This window comes from Engystomops pustulosus, chromosome 2, assembly GCF_040894005.1.
Source record: "Engystomops pustulosus chromosome 2, aEngPut4.maternal, whole genome shotgun sequence".
Lineage (NCBI taxonomy): Eukaryota > Metazoa > Chordata > Amphibia > Anura > Leptodactylidae > Engystomops > Engystomops pustulosus.
The window spans coordinates 106,815,788-106,840,270 of NC_092412.1; the positions used below are offsets into that span (position 1 = coordinate 106,815,788).

The following is a 24,483-nucleotide window of genomic DNA, read 5'->3' on the forward strand; positions in this document are numbered from 1 at the left end:
TTTAACATTTCCTAAAATCCCATTATAATAATAACTAGAGAGATAACTTTCAACACTGGCATGAGTTTACCATGGAATAATGGGCACAGATATAGTGTATTAATTGCAAAATAACATGTTCACTTTGTATTAGTTATTGTGCATTAATTTATGGTAGTTCCCTCTGTGGTAAAATCCTGAAATATGGAACATTTTCAGGTATATTAGGTGCAAAATATGTCTAGCCCAGATCTATCAACCTGCATCAGACACTCTCATAATTATAATGTTTGCCATACATTAGGACCAGGGCCGGCTCCAGGTTTTAGTGGGCCCCTCCGTGGGCCACCCTCCAGTGGCCACACTCCCCCCCCTCCCCACACACTAACCACCCCCCCTCCCCTGCGGACACACTGACCACCCCCCCTCCCCTGCGGACACACTGACCACCCCCCCTCCCCTGCGGACACACTGACACCCCCCCTTCCACCTGCGGACACACTGACCCCCCCAACCTCCCCCTGCGGACAAACTGACCCCCTCACCCCCCCCTGCGGACACACTGAACCCCCCCCTGCTGACACAATGACCCCCCCGCTGACACACTGACCCCCCTTCTCCCCCTGTATACACAGTGACCCCATCCCTCCCCCCGCGGACACACTGACCCCCCCTCTCCCCCTGTATACACACTGACCCCCCCCCTCCCCCTCTATACACACTGACCCCCTCCCCCCCCCCCGCGGACACACTGACCCCCCCTCTCCCCCTGTATACACAGTGACCCCATCCCTCCCCCCTCCCCCTGCGGACACACTGAAACCCCCCCTCCGGGAAAGAAGTATTTTACCTGTCCTGGTTTCCCCGGCGCAGCACCTGCAGCTGTCTTCGGCCTGGGCCTCCCGTACGCGCCGGCTCTAAAGCCGGCACACGTGACCCAATGACGTCATCATGTGCGCCGGCTTCAGAGCCGTCGCATACCCTGCGGAGCGCCGCATCGTGGGAACCGGGACAGGTGAGTTTTAGATTCTGCCTCTATGCTGCGCTCCCGACCAGCGCAGCATAGAGGCAGAAAAATGATCGATCCGGATGGTGATCAATTGTACCAGTGTCTCATAGAGACACTGGTACAATTGATCCGGGGGCCCGAGTGGGCCCCTCCAGTACCCCGGGGCCCCGGCACTTGCCCGGGTTGGCCGGGTGCTGGCGCCGGGCCTGATTAGGACACTTGATAAATTTTACCCAATGTTTCAGGCTCATTTGCATACAGTTCATCATCCTGGTGGTAGATGCCCTTTAACATTTAAAGTTATTTCCACGTAAAGTGAAACATGTCAGATTGAAAAATTGGCCTCTCAAAATAGTGAAAACTGGCTGTGATGGCAAGGTATGGTAGAGATTTCCCAAAATCTGAAAAGTAAGCAGAAATTTTGCACTTTTAAGAGGTGATAGATAGATAGATAGATAGATAGATAGATAGATAGATAGATAGATAGATCAATAGAAAAAGCAGGGTTAAGGGAAGACTACTAAAACCAAGCAGATGGGTTAAGAATTAAAAGATCTCTCAAATATGGCCTGACCACTCCACTCTACCTGCGCTGTGCAGAAGGTGCTGACTACGCAAGCGTGAGTTTTTTCTTGCTGTTTTCTGCAAGAACAGGAAGAAGAGGAGGGAGGTGAAAAGAGTGAAATAGAAGTTTTACTAGAAATTCAGTGTGATGATTCATGGAAGGCGAGGGAATCTTATGCTTGCTGAAACCGCGACCAGGGGACAAGATGGCATGGAGCCAGGTAAAACTTACATCTCATTCATCTTTTTCAAAATAAATGTCAGAAATTTTATAAAAACTGTTGGAGGATATGATGATTAATGTCTGTGGGGACATAGGCAACTTAAAAAAGGGGCACTTACGGCAGGTTCCCTTTAACCCATCTGTCTGATTTTGATAGCGTGTCTTCCCTTAACCCTGCTTTTTCCATTGACCTAGTCATTGTCCACATCCCAATTTACCTTCGGATTCAGGGTGATGCCGCAACCGCAAAGAGCCTGTTGGGAGAATATACACCATACTAGACCTCATGACTATTCTGGAAGCGCCATGCACCCACTATTCAAAGAAATTATCTGACCATTCAATTTCCATCTCAAATAATCCTTGGCTGAAGCAATGACAATACTCTCATGCTATCTCTTTAAATAATAGAATATTTTATTGGCACACCTTTTGCATTAAAGTCTTTGCATTCATACACAGAAAAAGGATTCAGAACCTTTATGGCTAATCTGCAATTGGCTTTTACAATCTATTATATTGTAGATAAACCTTTAGAATACCTGAGAAAGATATCAGAGGTGGTAAATCACTCCGGTCGATGCAAGGTTTGAACGACTTCACCGAGCTGAGGTGTGACCAGGATGCAGTCAAAACTACACTGTAATGTTAGCCTTTCGGTCTTGTACACCAATTTTCAAAAACAACCGCTAACAAGTTAGTGAAAACATAAGGAACTAAATAAAAGCAACAAAGGGGAAAATATTGATGGTTAGATGACTGGCTCAGGGCATCTTAAAAACAGCAGACCTCGCTGAAAATCCTGATACAGTGGGGAAAATAAGCAATTGATACACTGATGTTTTTTCACGTAAAAAGAATAGAAAGGTCTGTAATTTTCAAAGGAGTTACGAGTAGCTTCAACTGTGAGAGACAAAATCTAAAAACATCCCACAAAATTCACATAATTGTATGATTTTTATAGAAGTAATTTGCATTTTATTGCATTAAATAAGTATGTAATACGATGGAGAAAAATTACTTTGGTAATTACACTGGTAAATAGGAGGGACCTACAGCAAGAGATGATGATTCATCCTGCTGCCCACCACCTCCCTGTGTCTGTGAGTGCGACAGAGAGAAAAAAGACGCACTGGAGGCTGTCATGACAAGACGGCCTGAAAAAGAGAAAAACAGGAAGATGTGTGGAGATGCAAAGTGCAGCATGGGGAGAACAGGGAAAGGCTGAAGCTCTCACAGGAGGCAAAGACACAGGTAAATACATACAGAGACCTGTCTAATGGAACAGATTTATTGAAAAGTGGCCAACCCCTTTAAGTTCTTGACCTAGTTTGCACACACTGCAGCATGGATTGTGGCCCACTTCTCCATTTCGGGGCTTTATCAAATATTTATTTTCCCCTTATATGTAATGTTATTACCTTCCAAAAGTGGTTGAAGGAGGACCAGTTGGCAACCCTGCAATAGGGTTATGGGTACCCAAAGCTCATTTATGAAAATAGGGAGTGAATGCTTGTCTGCATGGGCTGAAAAGAGTTATCAAATACACAGTACTTTGCCCCTTGCGGAGCCAGAAATCCAGAGACCAGCTCTGAGTGGCCATGGCTTGTACATTGCCTAACGCGACTGCCATGGGCACCTTAGCATCAGTAATGGACCATGAACCAATGGTAGAAGGTGATCTAATGAATGTTTTCATTTACTTCAAATGAATGGTTTAGTTTGGTACCTATGTATCACATATTTGAGAAAGAGATGGAACTAGAATGTAGTGTGGCTCTCTGGGAAATGATCTTCTTGGAAACTCTTTTAGGAGAACAAATTACCCTGCCACAGTGCATGACAAACTATTTTAAATGACAACCTCAAAAGACCCCAGATCCCAATTTTATCAAGAATTTGTCCTACCAAAGGACAAGTTCTCAGGTCTTGTAGAGTCCATGTCATAAAATGTCAGAGATGTTTTGGCGGTGTGGATCTACACATTATTAGACAGGTGGTTTAAGTGTTACAGCTGAACGGTGTACATACGTATATTGGAATTTCTCATCAAGAATAAAATGCTAATTTTAATTTACATTAATAGTTCAAATAATAGTAAAATGCATTGGATGGTTATGGTTTGACCATATTTAGTTCCAGTTAGTGAAAAGTAAGTAAAATGTAACGTTTTCAAATGTTTAACCTACAACAGCTGGCCCACTGACTTTGAGGATGTAAAATATATGAAAGTGAGACTTATTTAACTAGGTGCAAGGTTTATTTTTCTTTCTGAATTCTTTCTCTTCAGACGGAAAGGAATAATAATTAAGCTGCACTTGACAAAGACCACTGTCACAGCGCGAACACTGTTTATCTTATGGCTGAAAAATATAATGTTCTAATCAAGCTCCAACGTAGCATTCATCTTTCCAAGACTAGTTGTTAATTATCTCGGGTGATTACTTAAAAACATGGGGCAAATTTCAGGACTAACAATAATGCGTGTCTGACTAATCAGTGTCAATAATCTAAAAATCTGAATCCTAATGTTGGCCACACATGCTGTGATTCTATGAATGGCATATGGCAGTGATGGCGAACCTTTTTGAGCCTCAGTGCCCAAACTTCAACCAAAAGCCACTTATTTATTGCAAAGTGCTAGCGCAGCAATTTAAGCAGTAATTTATTTCTCCTTGTTCATTGACAACTTTCAATCCTTCAGCCTCCCAAGGACACCAAAGCAGTTAAAAGGAGGAGGGCAAATTCACCTATCATTGTAGTAAGATTCTGCAGGAAGATTCTTTGAGTTCTGTCTGGTGAACTTTATCCTGGGGTGATGTCCTGGGTGCCCACAGAGAGGGCTCTGAGTGCCGCCTCTGGCACCAGTGCCATAGGTTCGCCACCACTGGCATATGGTGACTGGTCTGAAGGTAAAGCAGGCATGGTCACTAGCCACTATATTCTACAGAAAAATATATTGGCACACATTTATCAAAAGTATTGCAAACTGCACTATATGTGCCAAATTATTGAATACTGGGGCACACTGCACTCCGGCAGAGTGCACCAACTTTTTTTTGGTTCACCTTTAACATAGAGCGTGCAACACAATTCTGTTGAGTATCAGTAATAAATGTGTCTCGCAGTCGGACTTTGCACCGGAATGCCCCTTTAGGTGCAGAATTTTGTGGCGTGGTGCACAAAGACACTATTCTGGCACAGACACTTAATAAATACACGTGCAAGGAGTTTCCACATTCTTTTCAATGCAAAGTTAGACAGAAAACTGGCGCACTTTAATAAATCTGGGCCATTGTTCTCTGTGTACAATTTATGGAGTCAAACATTTGTTCTTAGCTGTAACATAGCTAAACTAAATATAATACTGTCTTTGGATCCATACATTGGCTGGCAGATGTCCAGTTGGCTTATTAGAGAGGTTTTAGATTATAGTATTTCTTTCCTACAATGTAAGGTAAATAAATCATTAAGCTCCTTTAGAGTGTAATCATTTTATACCCCAATAAATAGCAGTTTCTACAATGTACAGCACTTTTTACAAGATTATAAAAATGTCAGTTCATATTTCTATATGTACATCATTTTTGATATTTATACTGAAAGGTGTTTTCTCCACTTCTTTTCATCATATATACAATCCGTGCCTGTTCAGTCCATACATCTACTGCTCATGATTTACTCTTATAAACAGCATATAACATTACATGCTACAGAATTATATCTGACTCCCCTTGACAAAACCAATGATCAGCTAAATGAATTAACGCAGAGTATACATAACGTGCTGTTATAAAAGTGGAATGCCTCAGCTGTGAAGCTGGGTTACAAATACTGATGAGCGGACCCCCTCAAAAGTATGTGTGGGGTTGGGTTGGAAATTGCGCTAATTAACACCTGCAGGTGTTAAAGGACATCTATCACCAGATTGATGGTGGAAGGGTGTCCTAATTGGGCTGCCTGTTCCGTCTGGGGGATGGAAGGACTGTTTTATTACACATTTTCTGGCATCTTTAATAACAAAATATTAACTTTGTAAAACAGCCAGAGGTGCTCAGGCTGATGGTGCCCGGAACCCTCTTGGCTACTCCGGCTGTTAATGTATCCACACCCCCAGCTGCAAGCCTCCTCCTGCTGCCGGAAAACTAGATGAGAGCGCGTGTCCAGCTTCCTCCACGGCCCGGCTCTGACGTTATTGGCTGGATCCTAATTCCCCGGCCAGGAGCAGGAGGAGGTAGGGGTGGCTGGGCTTGCATAAAGTTAATATTTTGTTATTAAAAATGCCAGAAAACTTGTAAAAACAGTCTCCCCATTCCCTAGATGGAAAGAGCAGCCTAATTAGGAGAGTAATCTGGTGGTAGATGTCCTCTTTAAATACTGCCACCATTTACCCAGGTACCATCATGCCCCCTGTCACACCGAAAAATCAGTAAAGCAGTTTCTTAAAATAAAAATCAATGAGACAATGAAAGGACCATTTAGAAGTACTGACCTAAACCCAATGGAAAACCTCTGGGAAATCCTTGGTGACAAAGAAACTCACAACAGGCACCGAACTGTAGAAAAGATTGGAAGAATAAGTGGCCGCAGATGTGCTAAAGTCATTCAAAGCAAAAGCATGTACACTGAAAATTTTTCATTTTTTTCAGTGCTACAGTCATTGGCCCACATTTATCAAAAACAGTGCAAATTGCACAAGGTGCACGTCCTTTGTGAATCTTTTTTTTTGGTACACCTTTAACATATAGCGTGCAACACAATTCTGTTGAACACTGCATGTTAAATGTGGCGCACGGTCCGACTGTGCATCGGAACGCCCCTTTCAGTGCAGAATTTCGTGTCTAGTCAGGTAGAGTACAGCCACGACACAAATGTATTGCAGGCACTTTATAAATACACGTGCGAGCACTTTGTACTGAAAAGAACGTGCAAAGTCAGACAGAAAACTGTTGCAGGAGCTTTAATAAATGTGGGTCATTGCTGTGCTCGAATTATGATCATCACGTTTTTGCAAAATAAAAGTTTTATGTTGATATACTTATTATTATAATTATTTTATAAAACACTATCCTAATGGCATAGTGTATCCCTTAGTGGCATAGTGTACAAAAAAATCCATCAAATGTTGATCAATGTAGATTAGGTTTTTTTGTGATCATTCATTGTTCTCCAATTTTGATCTTTTTATTGATGGCACTAAGCAATAAGAAGCAGTACTTTAAATGGCTTTTGAAATAACAGTATGAATTTTAAAATTCCTTAAAATACGCAACAGACTAATTGAAAAATTACGTATTAATACTTTTATTGTAAATCCTCTTTAAATAAAAAGTGCTACTGAACAGCTATTCACCTTCACAGCTCTGTGTTTCTATAGCAAGGCTTAACAAATAATGATAATGAATCCTGCTAAACATATGCCACTTTTGCAAATTAAAAAGTGCAATAGTTCTAAATTAATTTTGAGACCTAATTTTAAGCTTGTAATTTGCTTTCTTTGGTTTTAGTACAATTTGATGTCATTTTTGGTGGCACTTGTTGAATAATTTATTTGACTGAACCTAATTAATTCAATAGCCGGCACTTAATAATCTTGCCTTATAAATGTCTGATATCAGAAATTCTCCTCTACAAAAAATGGGTTTTAGGCTTAGTTTGTAAATTGTGCCAGTTGTAAATTTACGAGGTGAACCAATTATTTTCCCTTTACAATTTATTTATGTAGATCAAAAGGTGTAAATAATTAATGATGAATTAAATGTCATCTAGACTCATAGGAATAATGCATCGCTGGAAATGTGTAAGAAAATAATATTGTAATTGTTTTCATTTTGTCATTTATCATTTCTATAGATGAAGAATTGACACCATCATATTGTATTTTTATGCATTTTTCTAGAAATCTGAGGAGGAGATTGGTGGGGACTGGGTTATAGAAGCTGGGCCAGTATACATCTGTTGGTTGCTTCGCTGCCTTTGCCACTTTCTGTCATTTTAACGTCAGCAAAGGGGTCTACAAATGAAGACACTATAAAAACTATTCGGTAGTAAATTGGCTGCTTTTCAGCACTTCTTGTACTGGAAAACTAAACATCACATTTGCGTTATAGGCTTAATTATGATGCAGATTGTGTAATATGCCAGTCCTACAGAAGCCTTGCATGATGCTCTAATCTTCAGCTGCACCTTCAGTTGGGATATGGTTACGTACTTTGGGTGACATTTTTTCATCTCCATTTGTTACATTGTTACATACATTGCACTATTTGTTACATTGTTACATACATTGCACTATTTGTTACATTGTTACATACATTGCACTATTTGTTACATAGGCACTTTGTTGTGATTCCTGTCATTTTGACTGGGCATTGGGCACGTTAATATCTGGGCATAATGCAATAGGAAGTATCACTAAGTTACCATCTTTAAAGGGTTGCAAACTTAGGTGCTAGGCTCATGACTAGGATACTTATTTGATACTCTTTTGACATGATTTGTTATCTATGTATGTTGGACAGGGAGGTGTACAGTCATTATTAAGTTACCAAACACTGGTGTTGCGTGGTTGACCTACACAGGAGTCACCGCCTTGTATCTCTTGTACATTATATTTTTAAATGTTCTTAAATGTATGTCTTTGTTTAGGTCTGTTTCTAAATAAAATAGATGACTTTTGTTTACAAAAATGATTTTGCTGAGCTGTTTCGTGCATCTCTTTTTTTCTCTTTGTCGATTAACAAGAAACCCAAAATAGCCACAGAACTGTGGTAGAGATCTCCAGTGTATATACACACATACAGATGTGGAAGTATTCCTTTGTGGTCATTGATGGTAATAGAGCAGAAAACTTTTATGCAAATAAGGTTAAAAATGCAAAGTGGTTGGCAATGGTAAAAAAAACTTGCAAGTGTCCAAATTCACTATTTTGTATCCCATAAAAATCAGAATTGTAAATGGTTGTACAGTCTAAAAAAAAACACCTTACACAGCTCTGCAGATACAATTTGTCCTGATGATAACAAGCCCTCATAGGGCTCTGTAAATGTAAAAAAGTTGTGGCCAGGGATGTAATTAGGAGATCACATGATGGGGCTTATTTACTAAGGGTCGCTTTCGTCGGACTTTCCAACATTTTTGGGGATTGCATGGCTTTGACAGGTATTTAACAGGGGTCTGCGCTTGCATTGTGTTGCAGGCGATCGGATGATCCGACTGATTTGGACTGAGCGAGGGATTTAAATTTCAAGACAATGCACTTACATGCACCAGGAAGAAGGTGAATTCCATCAGACTTGATCGGGGAAGCGACACATGCACGATCGGGCGCACAAACTTAGTGAATCGCGGCATATTGCATTCTCGTCGGACAATGCACTTTGTTGGACAGGTGAGTAAATGTGCCCCGATATCTGCCATTCTACCTAAATTTGTGAAAAGAGTATCTGCTAAGTTTAGTTTTCTGGCCCCCCTTTTACCCGCTGCAGGTCTTAAAATACAGTTGGAGTAATACAGTTGGGTTTCCAGCCACAAAATATTAACAGCCTTTCTGTAAGATATATTATTAATATGAGTTGGGTGGAGATGTGAAACCTGGCACCATTGCCAATCAGGTGAAGTAATATACACAGGACAGAACCAGAAGTAGACAGAATAGCAGCTGAACTTGTGTTCATGTTTAAAGAGGTTGGCCACTTTTCCTCATGTTTTTGTAATGTGTGTGTGGGGGCAGGATATTAGGGAATTTACCAAAATACATTTATTTAAAGTTCTGCTCTGCTTTCTTAATATGTGAAGCTTCCTGTCACTTACCTCATTAGCCAGACATTCCCGACCATAAAATGGCTGCAGATGGGGGAGTCATGTGATCTCTAACTGTCCATGAACAATCATTCTGCCAGGACCTTATGATAGTATTCATGAATAGAAGAGTAAGGTCCTGGCAGGGGCCAGTTGGTCAGGAATGTCTGGCTGATGAGGTAAATGACAGGAGGCTTTACATTAAATATAAGTATACAGAAAGGGTTCCCAAACTACGGCCCACGGGCCACATACAGCCAGCGGCCGGTTTTTATCTGGCCCCCTCGTCGCCTTCGGCAGTCGGGCAGGGGCCTCTGTCCATCCGGACAGGAAGCTCCTGCCTGTCACTGTATAGTGCTCGATGCGGCCGAAAGCAGCTGCTCAAGCACTATTACTGCAGGTGAAGCGATGTGCCCGGAAGACAACTCCGGCACACAGGTTCTGTGAACCTGGATGTGATTATGTCTTCATGCGGTCGCGCACCCCTTCCTGTCCAGCAGCAGCCAGAAGAAAGAAGACGCGGGAGCCAGAGGTGAGTACAGCAGTGAAAATATTGTGGCAGCATATGATATAATTAATGGTGGGGGGCAGCATATGATATAATTAATGGTGGAGGGGCAGCATATGAAATAATTAATGGTGGAGGGGCAGCATATGAAATAATTAATGGTGGGGGGCAGCATATGAAATAATTAATGGTGGAGGGGCAGCATATGAAATAATTAATGGTGGAGGGGCAGCATATGAAATAATTAATGGTGGGGGCAGCATATGAAATAATTAATGGTGGAGGGGCAGCATATGAAATAATTAATGGTGGAGGTGCAGCATATGAAATAATTAATGGTGTAGGGGCAGCATATTAAATAATTAATGGTGGAGGGGCAACATATGAAATAATTAATGGTGGAGGGGCAGCATATGAAATAATTAATGGTGGAGGGGCAGCATATGAAATAATTAATGGTGGGGGGCAGCATATGAAATAATTAATAGTGGGGGGCAGCATATGAAATAATTAATGGTGGAGGGGCAGCATATGAAATAATTAATGGTGGAGGGGCAGCATATAAAATAATTAATGGTGGAGGGGTAGCATATAAAATAATTAATGGTGGGGCAGGATATGAAATAATTAATGGTGGCGGGGCAGCATATGAAATAATTATTGGTGGGGGGCAGCATATGAAATAATTAATGGTGGAGGGGCAGCATATGAAATAATTAATGGTGGGGGCAGCATATGAAATAATTAATGGTGGAGGGGCAGCATATGAAATAATTAATGGTGGTGGGGCAGCATATGAAATAATTAATGGTGGTGGGGCAGCATATGAAATAATTAATGGTGGGGGGCAGCATATAAAATAATTAATGGTGGGGGGCAGCATATGAAATAATTAATGGTGGAGGGGCAGCATATGAAATAATTAATGGTGGAGGGGCAGCATATTAAATAATTAATGGTGGGGGGCAGCATATTAAATAATTAATGGTGGAGGGGCAGCATATGAAATAATTAATGGTGGGGCAGGATATGAAATAATTAATGGTGGAGGGGCCACATATGAAATAATTAATGGTGGAGGGGCAGCATATGAAATAATTAATGGTGGAGGGGCAGCATATGAAATAATTAATGGTGGGGGGCAGCATATGAAATAATTAATGGTGGAGGGGTAGCATATAAAATAATTAATGGTGGGGCAGGATATGAAATAATTAATGATGGTGGGGCAGCATATGAAATAATTAATGGTGGGGGGCAGCATATGAAATAATTAATGGTGGTGGGGCAGCATATGAAATAATTAATGGTGGTGGGGCAGCATATGAAATAATTAATGGTGGAGGGGCAGCATATGAAATAATTAATGGTGGAGGTGCAGCATATGAAATAATTAATGGTGTAGGGGCAGCATATTAAATAAGTAATGGTGGAGGGGCAACATATGAAATAATTAATGGTGGAGGGGCAGCATATGGAATAATTAATGGTGGAGGGGCAGCATATGAAATAATTAATGGTGGGGGGCAGCATATGAAATAATTAATGGTGGGGGGCAGCATATGAAATAATTAATGGTGGAGGGGCAGCATATGAAATAATTAATGGTGGAGGGGCAGCATATAAAATAATTAATGGTGGAGGGGTAGCATATAAAATAATTAATGGTGGGGCAGGATATGAAATAATTAATGGTGGCGGGGCAGCATATGAAATAATTATTGGTGGGGGGCAGCATATGAAATAATTAATGGTGGAGGGGCAGCATATGAAATAATTAATGGTGGGGGGCAGCATATGAAATAATTAATGGTGGTGGGGCAGCATATGAAATAATTAATGGTGGTGGGGCAGCATATGAAATAATTAATGGTGGTGGGGCAGCATATGAAATAATTAATGGTGGGGGGCAGCATATAAAATAATTAATGGTGGGGGGCAGCATATGAAATAATTAATGGTGGAGGGGCAGCATATGAAATAATTAATGGTGGAGGGGCAGCATATTAAATAATTAATGGTGGGGGGCAGCATATTAAATAATTAATGGTGGAGGGGCAGCATATGAAATAATTAATGGTGGGGCAGGATATGAAATAATTAATGGTGGAGGGGCCACATATGAAATAATTAATGGTGGAGGGGCAGCATATGAAATAATTAATGGTGGAGGGGCAGCATATGAAATAATTAATGGTGGGGGGCAGCATATGAAATAATTAATGGTGGAGGGGTAGCATATAAAATAATTAATGGTGGGGCAGGATATGAAATAATTAATGATGGTGGGGCAGCATATGAAATAATTAATGGTGGGGGGCAGCATATGAAATAATTAATGGTGGTGGGGCAGCATATGAAATAATTAATGGTGGTGGGGCAGCATATGAAATAATTAATGGTGGAGGGGCAACATATGAAATAATTAATGGTGGAGGGGCAGCATATGAAATAATTAATGGTGGAGGGGCAGCATATGAAATAATTAATGGTGGGGGCAGCATATGAAATAATTAATGGTGGGGGGCAGCATATGAAATAATTAATGGTGGAGGGAGGTGCAGCATATGAAATAATTAATGGTGGAGGGAGGGGCAGCCTATGAAATAATTAATGGTGGAGGGAGGGGCAGCATATGAAATAATTAATGGTGGAGGGGTAGCATATAAAATAATTAATGGTGGGGCAGCATATGAAATAATTAATGGTGGAGGGGCAGCATATGAAATAATTAATGGTGGGGGGCAGCATATGAAATAATTAATGGTGGAGGGAGGGGCAGCATATGAAATAATTAATGGTGGAGGGAGGGGCAGCATATAAAATAATTAATGGTGGAGGGGTAGCATATGAAATAATTAATGGTGGGGGGCAGCATATGAAATAATTAATGGTGGTGGGGCAGCATATGAAATAATTAATGGTGGTGGGGCAGCATATGAAATAATTAATGGTGGTGGGGCAGCATATGAAATAATTAATGGTGGTGGGGCAGCATATGAAATAATTAATGGTGGTGGGGCAGCATATGAAATAATTAATGGTGGTGGGGCAGCATATGAAATAATTAATGGTGGGGGGCAGCATATAAAATAATTAATGGTGGGGGGCAGCATATGAAATAATTAATGGTGGAGGGGCAGCATATGAAATAATTAATGGTGGAGGGGCAGCATATTAAATAATTAATGGTGGGGGGCAGCATATTAAATAATTAATGGTGGAGGGGCAGCATATGAAATAATTAATGGTGGGGCAGGATATGAAATAATTAATGGTGGAGGGGCCACATATGAAATAATTAATGGTGGAGGGGCAGCATATGAAATAATTAATGGTGGAGGGGCAGCATATGAAATAATTAATGGTGGGGGGCAGCATATGAAATAATTAATGGTGGAGGGGTAGCATATAAAATAATTAATGGTGGGGCAGGATATGAAATAATTAATGATGGTGGGGCAGCATATGAAATAATTAATGGTGGTGGGGCAGCATATGAAATAATTAATGGTGGTGGGGCAGCATATGAAATAATTAATGGTGGTGGGGCAGCATATGAAATAATTAATGGTGGAGGGGCAGCATATGAAATAATTAATGGTGGAGGGGCAGCATATGAAATAATTAATGGTGGAGGGGCAGCATATGAAATAATTAATGGTGGAGAAGTATCAATTAGGGTGTGGCCAAGGTATGGGGCTGTGAGACACACGCTCACCTGTGCTCCGCTCCTCAGGGCTTGAACGAGGAGGCTCCGTTATCCTGCCCCGACACCATGCCGGCTCGACGAGGGAGCCGTGGGTCATCTCGGGCCGCTGGTCCGGCCGGTCCGCGTCGCTCCCTGGATATAGGGAGGCTGCTATCCCCATCTGGCCGTACGGGGAACGCGGCGTCAGCATGTGCAACGCCGCCACCAGCTGGCCGCATGGAGCGGCTCTCTCTCGATACCGCCGACCCGGCTCTTAATACAGGAACAGCGTGTGGATCTACACCGGGCTCTAGGATCGAGGTGGGAAAAGGGAGAGCCCAGACGCCTGTTACGGAGGTTCGCATACCGGTGACACAGGAGACATCTGGAGAAGAGGGCTTTGGAGAAGAACTGTTCCAGCCGCAGACCAGCCTGATGGGAACTCGAACACATACGCTACAGCCAACCCAGATGGGAGAAGAAGGGAGGAACCCTCCCGGGTTGAACCCTCAGGTTAGTGGGGAGACCACACGGGTAACCACACCTGAGAACAGATTGCAATACGCTTCAGTTAATGGGAGCCCATCATGTACAGAGGGGAACAGGACATTAAGCCCACGGGCTGAGTATGGGGCATCTGCAGTCAACGAACCCCCAGTAAGGAACAGAGGACAGGGGTTAGAACCCTATTGTGATACCCTGGCCAACCAACCCAGCGAGTTCCAAGTACTAATGGAGATGATAAAAACTCTCCCCAATAAGGAATACTTGGACTCAATGGTCACAAGGCTGGAACAGTCCCAAAACCAAGCTTTGGACATTGTGAGGCAAAAGGTGGAACATTTAGCCACACAGACAGCAGAAACTGAACAAACTGTTAACGCCATAGCCAGTAGGGTGGAGGACTTGGAAAGAAATCTAGCACAGTCCCAGCAACATATACTGGCCCTCTCCCTTGAAATAGATGACCACGAGAATAGAGGACGTAGGAGCAATGTCCGGATTAAAGGGATCCCTGAAGATGGGCCGCGTGAGGATCTTACAGGAAAAATTAGGACTATCTTTAATTTGATTACTGGTAACCCAGCAGAAACCGTCTATGAAGTGGACAGGGTTCACCGGGTATATAGACACGGAAGGGTCTCAAGAGAATTCCCAAGAGACGTACTATGTAGGTTGCACTATTTTAAAGACAGAGAAAAAATTGTGCAAGCAGCCTGGCTGCGCGGACCCATTACATTTGAAGGAAGCCAGATAAAAATTTTTCCTGACGTATCAGCAAGGACACTATATATGCGACGGACTCTTCAACCAGTGTTGGTGAAAATCAAGGAGGCTGGTGGAACATATAAATGGGGACACCCCTTCCACCTGTTGGTTAAACTTGCCAATGATACGTATGTGGTTCACCATCCCAGAGATCTGAGGGGATTGTTTGCTCTCCTTAATGTATCCCCATTTCATGTAGAAAATTGGCTTCAACCTATGGAACAGAGGGTGGAATCGGGTCCAAGACAGCATAGGCGACCCCCAGGAAGTCATAGAGAGAGGAACAGGAGGGCAGAGACAGAACAAATACAGCCAGCCCTTGTAAATATTGGGGCACAGTTTGGCCCAGATGATTTTCCTGACCTCTCAGTGTCATTGCCCCAAGAAGCCTAAAAAAATCAAACAAACACGTGGTCCACGATTGGGGGACGCCTGACCTCTAGTCCTCGGTCTGAGTAAAAGGGGGGAGGGGGAGACTATAACGAAAGAGGGATTAGGTTTATTAATGGAATGATACTATAACTTGAGTAGCTAATGACAACTGCACCATATCCAGATATCACTTAAAAAAAAAAAAAAAAATTCTATCTATGTACCTATGTAAGGAGGTTAAAACACTGGCCATACAATAGACATAGACTATGTAGTATTATTGAATTATTGGGTTAAGGGTAATGAATGGCGTAACAGGTATGGCCCCTTGGAAGGGGAGGAGGGGGGGGGGGGAACAAAGGGAGAAGAGAAATTTTGTGGGGGCACGAGGGGGGGAGGGAAGAAAGGGTAAGGGGATAATAATGAGGGGAAACACAATTGTGCAAACAGGTAGATTTTGGTTATCCCCGGTTAGCAGTGGGGTACCACACTCCAGAAGAGGGGGGGGGGGAGGGGGAAGAAAAAGGGGAAGAATTTCTGTGGGGTTTGGGTGGGGGGAAGGTATAGGGGTAATAATAATGTGAAACATAAATGCACAATAGGCTGAAATGGGTTATCTTTAACTCGGGAAGTCTTTTTTGGGTTAATCCCTAGACACTGGTGACATGGCCAATTGGCCTCTAAAATTGTTATAATGATGCTTAATTGTCCTATTCTAAGGTTTATGTGTTTTATATAATTAAGCTGTTGGGAGAGGAATAGTAGTGTGGAAAAGAATCATATCCTAACACGAGTCACATATAATTGAATCACAAAGAAAGGAGATGGGGTAATAAGATAGAGGGTTTAAGGGATGGGTTTTTTTTTTTTTTTTTTCTCTTCTTCCCTCCCTGTGCCCCAATAGAGCCCCTGGTTTGCCCGCCCGAGATTATACATCTGCTTAAGTTTGGAGATGAAGGTCCCAGCCGGATAGGAACAATGTTTAAAGAATGTTAGATATTACCTATTGGCAACTAATAGGGTAAAATAGGATTGACTAAGTTACGTCTTATTGGTTTTCCGCTTTCCCCTTCCGCTTGGCTTTTCATTCTTCTTTTTTCCTCTCTCTCCCCCTATCCCTACAACTACCTACTTTAGAATTTCAGCCCCACTGGGAAATGATCTCTGGAATAAGGACCCCTATCTAATTACCGGTATTGCTGTGGGGATAAGGACGGAGACCTCTATGTAAAGTCTGGTGATAGAAGTTGGGAGGAGGTGAGGGGATTGGAACCCCCTCCTCTCACCCTTCGGAACTTTATTTTTTATTTTAAGGCCCTGAGAATATATGGAGCAGGCCTCATACTTTGTTCTTTTGACACCCCAGTATTAAGTAGGACAAGAAGTTTCCTACAAAACCCATTAACTGAGTGGGTGGGCCACTCTTGTCTCTTTTTGTACGTGTTTCGTGTAGTGTGGTGTCGTACTTCCTTTAATCACTTCCTCTCTCCCTTTTTTCTTGTTCTTTCTCTCTTTCTTCTTTCTCTTGGTTTTTTCTTCTTTTCTCCTCTTCTCTCTTTTTTCTTTTTTCTCCTTGCCCGCCTTGTTGACCCTGGGGGCATCCATATCGGGATAAAACATTGAAATGGCTCCCCCTGATCCACATATATCTATGTTAATAGGATCATTGAATGTAAAGGGTCTGCATAGCACAGGTAAAAGATCTATTCTGTGGAATCTTTTGAGAAGGAAAAAGTTACAGGTGGTTTTCCTACAAGAAACACACCTGTCTCTCCGTAAACCATATCGCTTGTCAACGACTGCATACCCACATGCATACCATAGTTATACCACCGACCCCAAAACAAAAGGGACTAGTATATTAATATCTAACACTATCCCCTGGGTCTTTATGGATATGACTACAGATGAAGAAGGGAGGATGATATTTGTAAAAGGTAGTATTGCCTCGCAGACATACACTTTTGCCTCTGTGTACTTACCAAACAATGGACAGGGTAGAGCCCTGACTAATTTCTTGGAACGTTTGGCCGACTTTGAAGAGGGAACTGTGGTCCTGGGAGGGGATTTTAATGTCGCACTCGATCCCAGTCTGGACATCTCATCTGGGGCCTCTCAACATTCGGGGGCTGCCCTAAGACAGATAAGGCGCACCCTATATAGACACAGATATATTGACTCTTGGCGCTTATTGCACCCAAATGAGAAAGACTACACATTTTACTCAATCCCACACAACATATACTCAAGATTGGACATGTTTTTTATAAAACATCATGACCTAGCCTTGCTCCAACGGGCAACCATAGATAATATAACTTTTTCAGATCATGCACTAATAGATATGACCTTGAACCTGGGCAACCCCAAGGTGAAACAATGGCAATGGAGACTCAATGAGTCACTCCTAGAGGACGCACAAATAGTAGCAGAAATTAAGGAGGCTTTGTTAGAGCACTTCTCGGCGAATCGAGAAAATATAACTAACCCTTATATGAGATGGGAAGCACATAAAATAGTAACAAGGGGAATTCTAATAAAGCATGGAGCAAGAAGAAAAAGGGAAAGGGAGGGGCGCCTGAATGATCTCTTGGACCAAATTAAAAGACTAGAGACACAACATAAAAGAAATCTAGACAATGATCTTAAAATAGAACTGTTTCAAGCGAGAGAAGACCTACGCTCACTTTTGACGTATAAAGCCCAAAACACTTTACTTAAAGGTCGACGGTTTTATTACGAACAAGGTAACAAATGCGGCCGGGGATTAGCAAGAGCACTACGGGATCAACGTGCATCTACATATGTTCCCATGGTTATAAATGCACAAGGGAATAAGGTCTCTAAGCCGGAGGAAATAGCAGAAACTTTCAGAGAGTATTATGCCTCCCTATATTCAGTAGACAAAACGAACCATAACATCTCAAATTCAGATTTTAAGTCTCGGATCCAAAAATATATAAGAGACTCAGGGATGGCAAAAATATCAGAAGCAGACCTAGAAGACTTAGAAAGACCCTTCTCGGAGGAAGAGGTAAGGGAAGCAATTAGGAACTTACCCCCAGGAAAGGCACCAGGACCTGATGGGTTCTCCACAAAATATTACAAACTGTTCCAAGGGGAGCTGGGGCCTCACTTGGTAGGGGCCTTCAACTCCCTGACGGAAAACGGGGCTCCACCATACGATTCACTGAGGGCATATATCACGGTCCTGCCGAAGGCGGGTAAGGACCCCTCGCAGTGTCACAGCTATAGGCCAATTTCCCTTCTCAATGTGGATTCTAAAACTCTGGCCAAGATATTGGCAGAAAGATTGACACCAATAGTAAGTAAACTTATACATTTAGATCAAACAGGTTTTCTCCCCGGCAGGGAAGCCAGAGATAATACAACCAAAGCAATCAATTTGATGCACCTGGCCCGGGTACAAAAAAAGGCAGTTGCTCTGTTGTCAACGGACGCAGAGAAAGCCTTCGATAGGGTGAATTGGACATACATGGCTGAGACACTGCGGGGAATTGGCCTTAAATACAACATGATGCAGTGGATCCTGGCCTTTTATACCCATCCCACAGCAAAAGTCAGGGTAAATGGGATTCTTTCTAAAGACCTGCCTATAAAGAACGGGGTAAGGCAGGGATGCCCACTTTCACCCCTAATCTTTGTACTAACCCTAGAACCCTTCCTGAGATACATTAGGGCAGACCAAAATATCTCAGGTATTGCAATTCAAAATGAAGAAGTGAAGGTGGCTGCATTCGCAGATGACCTATTGTTTTTTGTCTCTAAACCTAGAATTTCCATCCCCAATCTTCTGAGACAATTTAAGGAATATTACTCCCTGTCCAATTTTAAAATTAACTATGCCAAGTCCGAGGCAACTGCGGTGTCAATGTGCGTGGAAGAGATTAAAACGCTGGAAGAGACCTTCCCCTTTAGATGGCCAGGGGAGGGAATGACATATCTGGGAGTAAAATTGACGAGGGACTTAAAGGACCTGTATAGAACAAATTATATAACACTTGCAAATTCAATTAAAAAGGATTGTGAAAGATGGATTAAGGGAAGGTTCACATGGCTGGGACGTATTGCGATCTTTAAAATGAATGTTTTGCCAAGGATCCTATACTTATTTCAAGCGTTACCGATCCGTATACCGGAGAAATTTTTTAAGTTAATAACAACCATAGAACAGAAATTTATATGGGGAGGTAAAAAACCACGTATAAAGTTAGAGATATTATGCAAACCAAGAAATAGGGGAGGACTGGCAGTCCCGGACCTCAGAATGTATTATAAAGCTACACACATGGTAAGGGTCGTAGATTGGTGCAAAAATTATAAGAACAAAAAATGGATAGCAATAGAACAGGAGGCTATCCGGGTCCCCCTTTCTAATACTCCCTGGTTGGAATACAAATATACAAAACAGTTACTTATACATCCAACTATTGGAGCAACATTGCGTGTATGCCACACCCATCAGATTAAAGGTAAGCTTATTCCCACAGCGTCCTTAATGTACCCTATACTGGGAAACTTGAGATTCCCTACTGGGATGGTTGATCCAGTATTTAAGGAATGGAACAGGGCAGGGATAAATAAGGTTTTACATTTTAGAACAGAAACAGGCTGGATGCAACCTTTAGAAGTTTCAGAAAAATGGGGGGTCCCAGTATTATCTCCATGGAAAAGTTTTTTCCTTCAGGTATTTTTAGACTCACTACAAGGACTAGGGGAGTTTGAAAGTAACCACACGGAATTTGAAAAAATGTGTCTAGGGACGGATCGAGTGCGACATCCCCTCTCTAGGATATATGGTTTGCTCCTAAGATTTAATAATTTCGAATTGCCATCCTTTACTTTGAGGTGGGAACAAGATCTACAAATTAATATTTCAGAAGAGCAATGGGAACGCAGTTTTGAGTTTTCACATACCTCTCTACTCAACTCGAAATTCCAAGAAAGTAATTATAAACTAATTTCCAGATGGTACCGTGTACCTACTAAAATTAATAGAATGTATCCAGAGGTTAGCTCAGTGTGCTGGAGGTGTATGCAAGCAGAGGGTTCATACCTACATATATTTTGGTCCTGCCCCCTAATAGTACCATTCTGGGGAACTATTCGTGATCTGATCCAACAAGAACTACACATCAATTTCCCTTTTGAACCAATTTTTGTCCTCCTCCAGTGCAGTGACTTACCAAGAAATGAATACAGGAAGTCTTTGTTAAGATATTTAATGTTGGCTATGCGCCTTTGTATTCCAACTATGTGGAAACAACCTAGACAGCCACCAGTGTCTTTGTGGCTCCAAAAAGTGGACGATATTAGATGTATGGAGGAGTTAACATCATTAGTAAAAGGGACAAGGGATAGATTCAATGAAACATGGCAAGCTTGGTTAGACTTCAGGAAATCCGAAACATTCAGATCCTTCACAATAGGTGAAGATTAATAGTGGATATTATTATAGCTGGAAAGTTGGACAATAGACAGGAGATTGATTATAGAAGATGCAGTACCAGGGCAAACAGTGTGGGGATTTCTTTTTGTAAATGGGTTAGAAGGGTTAACCCCTTCCTGGTTTTTCTTTCAATGTAATTGTATGTTATTGTATTGTGTTATTGTCGAACAATGGTTCTATGTATGTCTCGTCTTTAATCTTTTTGTATTGGAAAATTAAATAAAGAAAAATTTTCAAAAAAAAAAAAAAGAAATAATTAATGGTGGGGGCAGCATATGAAATAATTAATGGTGGGGGGCAGCATATGAAATAATTAATGGTGGAGGGAGGGGCAGCATATGAAATAATTAATGGTGGAGGGAGGGGCAGCCTATGAAATAATTAATGGTGGAGGGAGGGGCAGCATATGAAATAATTAATGGTGGAGGGGTAGCATATAAAATAATTAATGGTGGAGGGGCAGCATATGAAATAATTAATGGTGGAGGGGCAGCATATGAAATAATTAATGGTGGGGGGCAGCATATGAAATAATTAATGGTGGGGGGCAGCATATGAAATAATTAATGGTGGAGGGAGGGGCAGCATATGAAATAATTAATGGTGGAGGGAGGGGCAGCATATAAAATAATTAATGGTGGAGGGGTAGCATATAAAATAATTAATGGTGGGGCAGGATATGAAATAATTAATGGTGGTGGGGCAGCATATGAAATAATTAATGGTGGAGGGGCAGCATATGAAATAATTAATGGTGGAGGGGCAGCATATGAAATAATTAATGGTGGGGGGCAGCATATGAAATAATTAATGGTGGGGGGCAGCATATGAAATAATTAATGGTGGGGGGCAGCATATGAAATAATTAATGGTGGAGGGGTAGCATATAAAATAATTAATGGTGGGGCAGGATATGAAATAATTAATGGTGGCGGGGCAGCATATGAAATAATTAATGGTGGTGGGGCAGCATATGAAATAATTAGAGGTGGTGGGGCAGCATATGAAATAATTAATGGTGGTGGGGCAGCATATGAAATAATTAATGGTGGGGGGCAGCATATAAAATAATTAATGGTGGGGGGCAGTATATGAAATAATTAATGGTGGAGGGGCAGCATAGTAAATAATTAATGGTGGAGGGGCAGCATAGTAAATAATTAATGGTGGAGGGGCAGCATAGTAAATAATTAATGGTGGAGGGGCAGCATATGAAATAATTATTGGTGGGGGGCAGCATATGAAATAATTAATGGTGGAGGGGCAGCATATGAAATAATTAATGGTGGGGGGCAGCATATGAAATAATTAATGGTGGAGGGGCAGCATATGAAATAATTAATGGTGGAGGGGCAGCATATGAAATAATTAATGGTGGGGGCAGCATATGAAATAATTAATGGTGGAGGGGCAGCATATGAAATAATTAATGGTGGAGGTGCAGCATATGAAATAATTAATGGTGTAGGGGCAGCATATTAAATAATTAATGGTGGAGGGGCAACATATGAAATAATTAATGGTGGAGGGGCAGCATATGAAATAATTAATGGTGGAGGGGCAGCATATGAAATAATTAATGGTGGGGGGGCAGCATATGAAATAATTAATGGTGGGGGGCAGCATATGAAATAATTAATGGTGGAGGGGCAGCATATGAAATAATTAATGGTGGAGGGGCAGCATATAAAATAATTAATGGTGGAGGGGTAGCATATAAAATAATTAATGGTGGGGCAGGATATGAAATAATTAATGGTGGCGGGGCAGCATATGAAATAATTATTGGTGGGGGGCAGCATATGAAATAATTAATGGTGGAGGGGCAGCATATGAAATAATTAATGGTGGGGGGCAGCATATGAAATAATTAATGGTGGTGGGGCAGCATATGAAATAATTAATGGTGGTGGGGCAGCATATGAAATAATTAATGGTGGGGGCAGCATATGAAATAATTAATGGTGGGGGGCAGCATATGAAATAATTAATGGTGGAGGGAGGGGCAGCATATGAAATAATTAATGGTGGAGGGAGGGGCAGCCTATGAAATAATTAATGGTGGAGGGAGGGGCAGCATATGAAATAATTAATGGTGGAGGGGTAGCATATAAAATAATTAATGGTGGGGCAGGATATGAAATAATTAATGGTGGAGGGGCAGCATATGAAATAATTAATGGTGGAGGGGCAGCATATGAAATAATTAATGGTGGGGGGCAGCATATGAAATAATTAATGGTGGAGGGAGGGGCAGCATATGAAATAATTAATGGTGGAGGGAGGGGCAGCATATAAAATAATTAATGGTGGAGGGGTAGCATATAAAATAATTAATGGTGGGGCAGGATATGAAATAATTAATGGTGGTGGGGCAGCATATGAAATAATTAATGGTGGAGGGGCAGCATATGAAATAATTAATGGTGGAGGGGCAGCATATGAAATAATTAATGGTGGGTGGCAGCATATGAAATAATTAATGGTGGGGGGCAGCATATGAAATAATTAATGGTGGGGGGCAGCATATGAAATAATTAATGGTGGAGGGGTAGCATATAAAATAAATAATGGTGGGGCAGGATATGAAATAATTAATGGTGGCGGGGCAGCATATGAAATAATTAATGGTGGTGGGGCAGCATATGAAATAATTAGAGGTGGTGGGGCAGCATATGAAATAATTAATGGTGGTGGGGCAGCATATGAAATAATTAATGGTGGGGGGCAGCATATAAAATAATTAATGGTGGGGGACAGTATATGAAATAATTAATGGTGGAGGGGCAGCATAGTAAATAATTAATGGTGGAGGGGCAGCATAGTAAATAATTAATGGTGGAGGGGCAGCATAGTAAATAATTAATGGTGGAGGGGCAGCATAGTAAATAATTAATGGTGGAGGGGCAGCATAGGAAATAATTAATGGTGGAGGGGCAGCATAGGAAATAGTTAATGGTGGAGGGGCAGCATAGGAAATAGTTAATGGTGGAGGGGCAGCAGGACCTCACAGCTGGATGTTGTGCGCCAGACTATGGTGTTGCCCAGTAATGTTAGCAACACAGCAAGCTCTATAGTCAGTGGAACAACTAACTAGTGTGTCTTGTTTTTTATCTACAGTAACAGTGTGTCAGATCAGGTGCCGTGTCCTCTGACACTCTGGACCCCATATATAGGGGCCACTGCTACCCCTGTTGTTATGCCCCTGGATGTGGCAGATGTACAGTGGGTAAGGAAAGTATGCAGACCCCATTACATTTTCACAGTTTTTTCATTGCAGCCAATGGGCAAAATCTAAAAAGTTCTTTTATCATTAAGGTACACTCTGCACCCCATCTTGACAGGAAAAAACATTAACCCCTAAACAACCAGGCCCTTTTTTGTTTTTTCAATTCCATTTTTCACTCCCTATGTTCAAAAATCTATAACTATAATCTATAACATGAAGATTGAAGAGAAAAATTCCAGCTACAAACGGTGTCCACGTGCGGTTAAAACACTGTTGTCTTTATTCAAAAAGTGTAAAAGCAAAAAAATATATGGTTAAGGCAAACAGCCTATAGCAGTGATGGCAAACCTTTTTGAGACCGAGTGCCCA

The 24,483-nt window shown here is 41.7% G+C and overlaps 1 long non-coding RNA gene across 2 annotated transcripts in view; it reads right to left on the minus strand.

Moving 5' to 3' along the window:
• LOC140118247 (uncharacterized) overlaps positions 1-24,483 on the minus strand; it is a 47,648-nt gene that overhangs the window by 21,121 nt on the left and 2,044 nt on the right. For both annotated transcript variants that reach the window (XR_011853160.1, XR_011853159.1), the window contains exon 2: positions 6,268-6,331. This is a non-coding gene — a long non-coding RNA (uncharacterized lncRNA). The remainder of the gene's footprint in view (positions 1-6,267; positions 6,332-24,483) is intronic.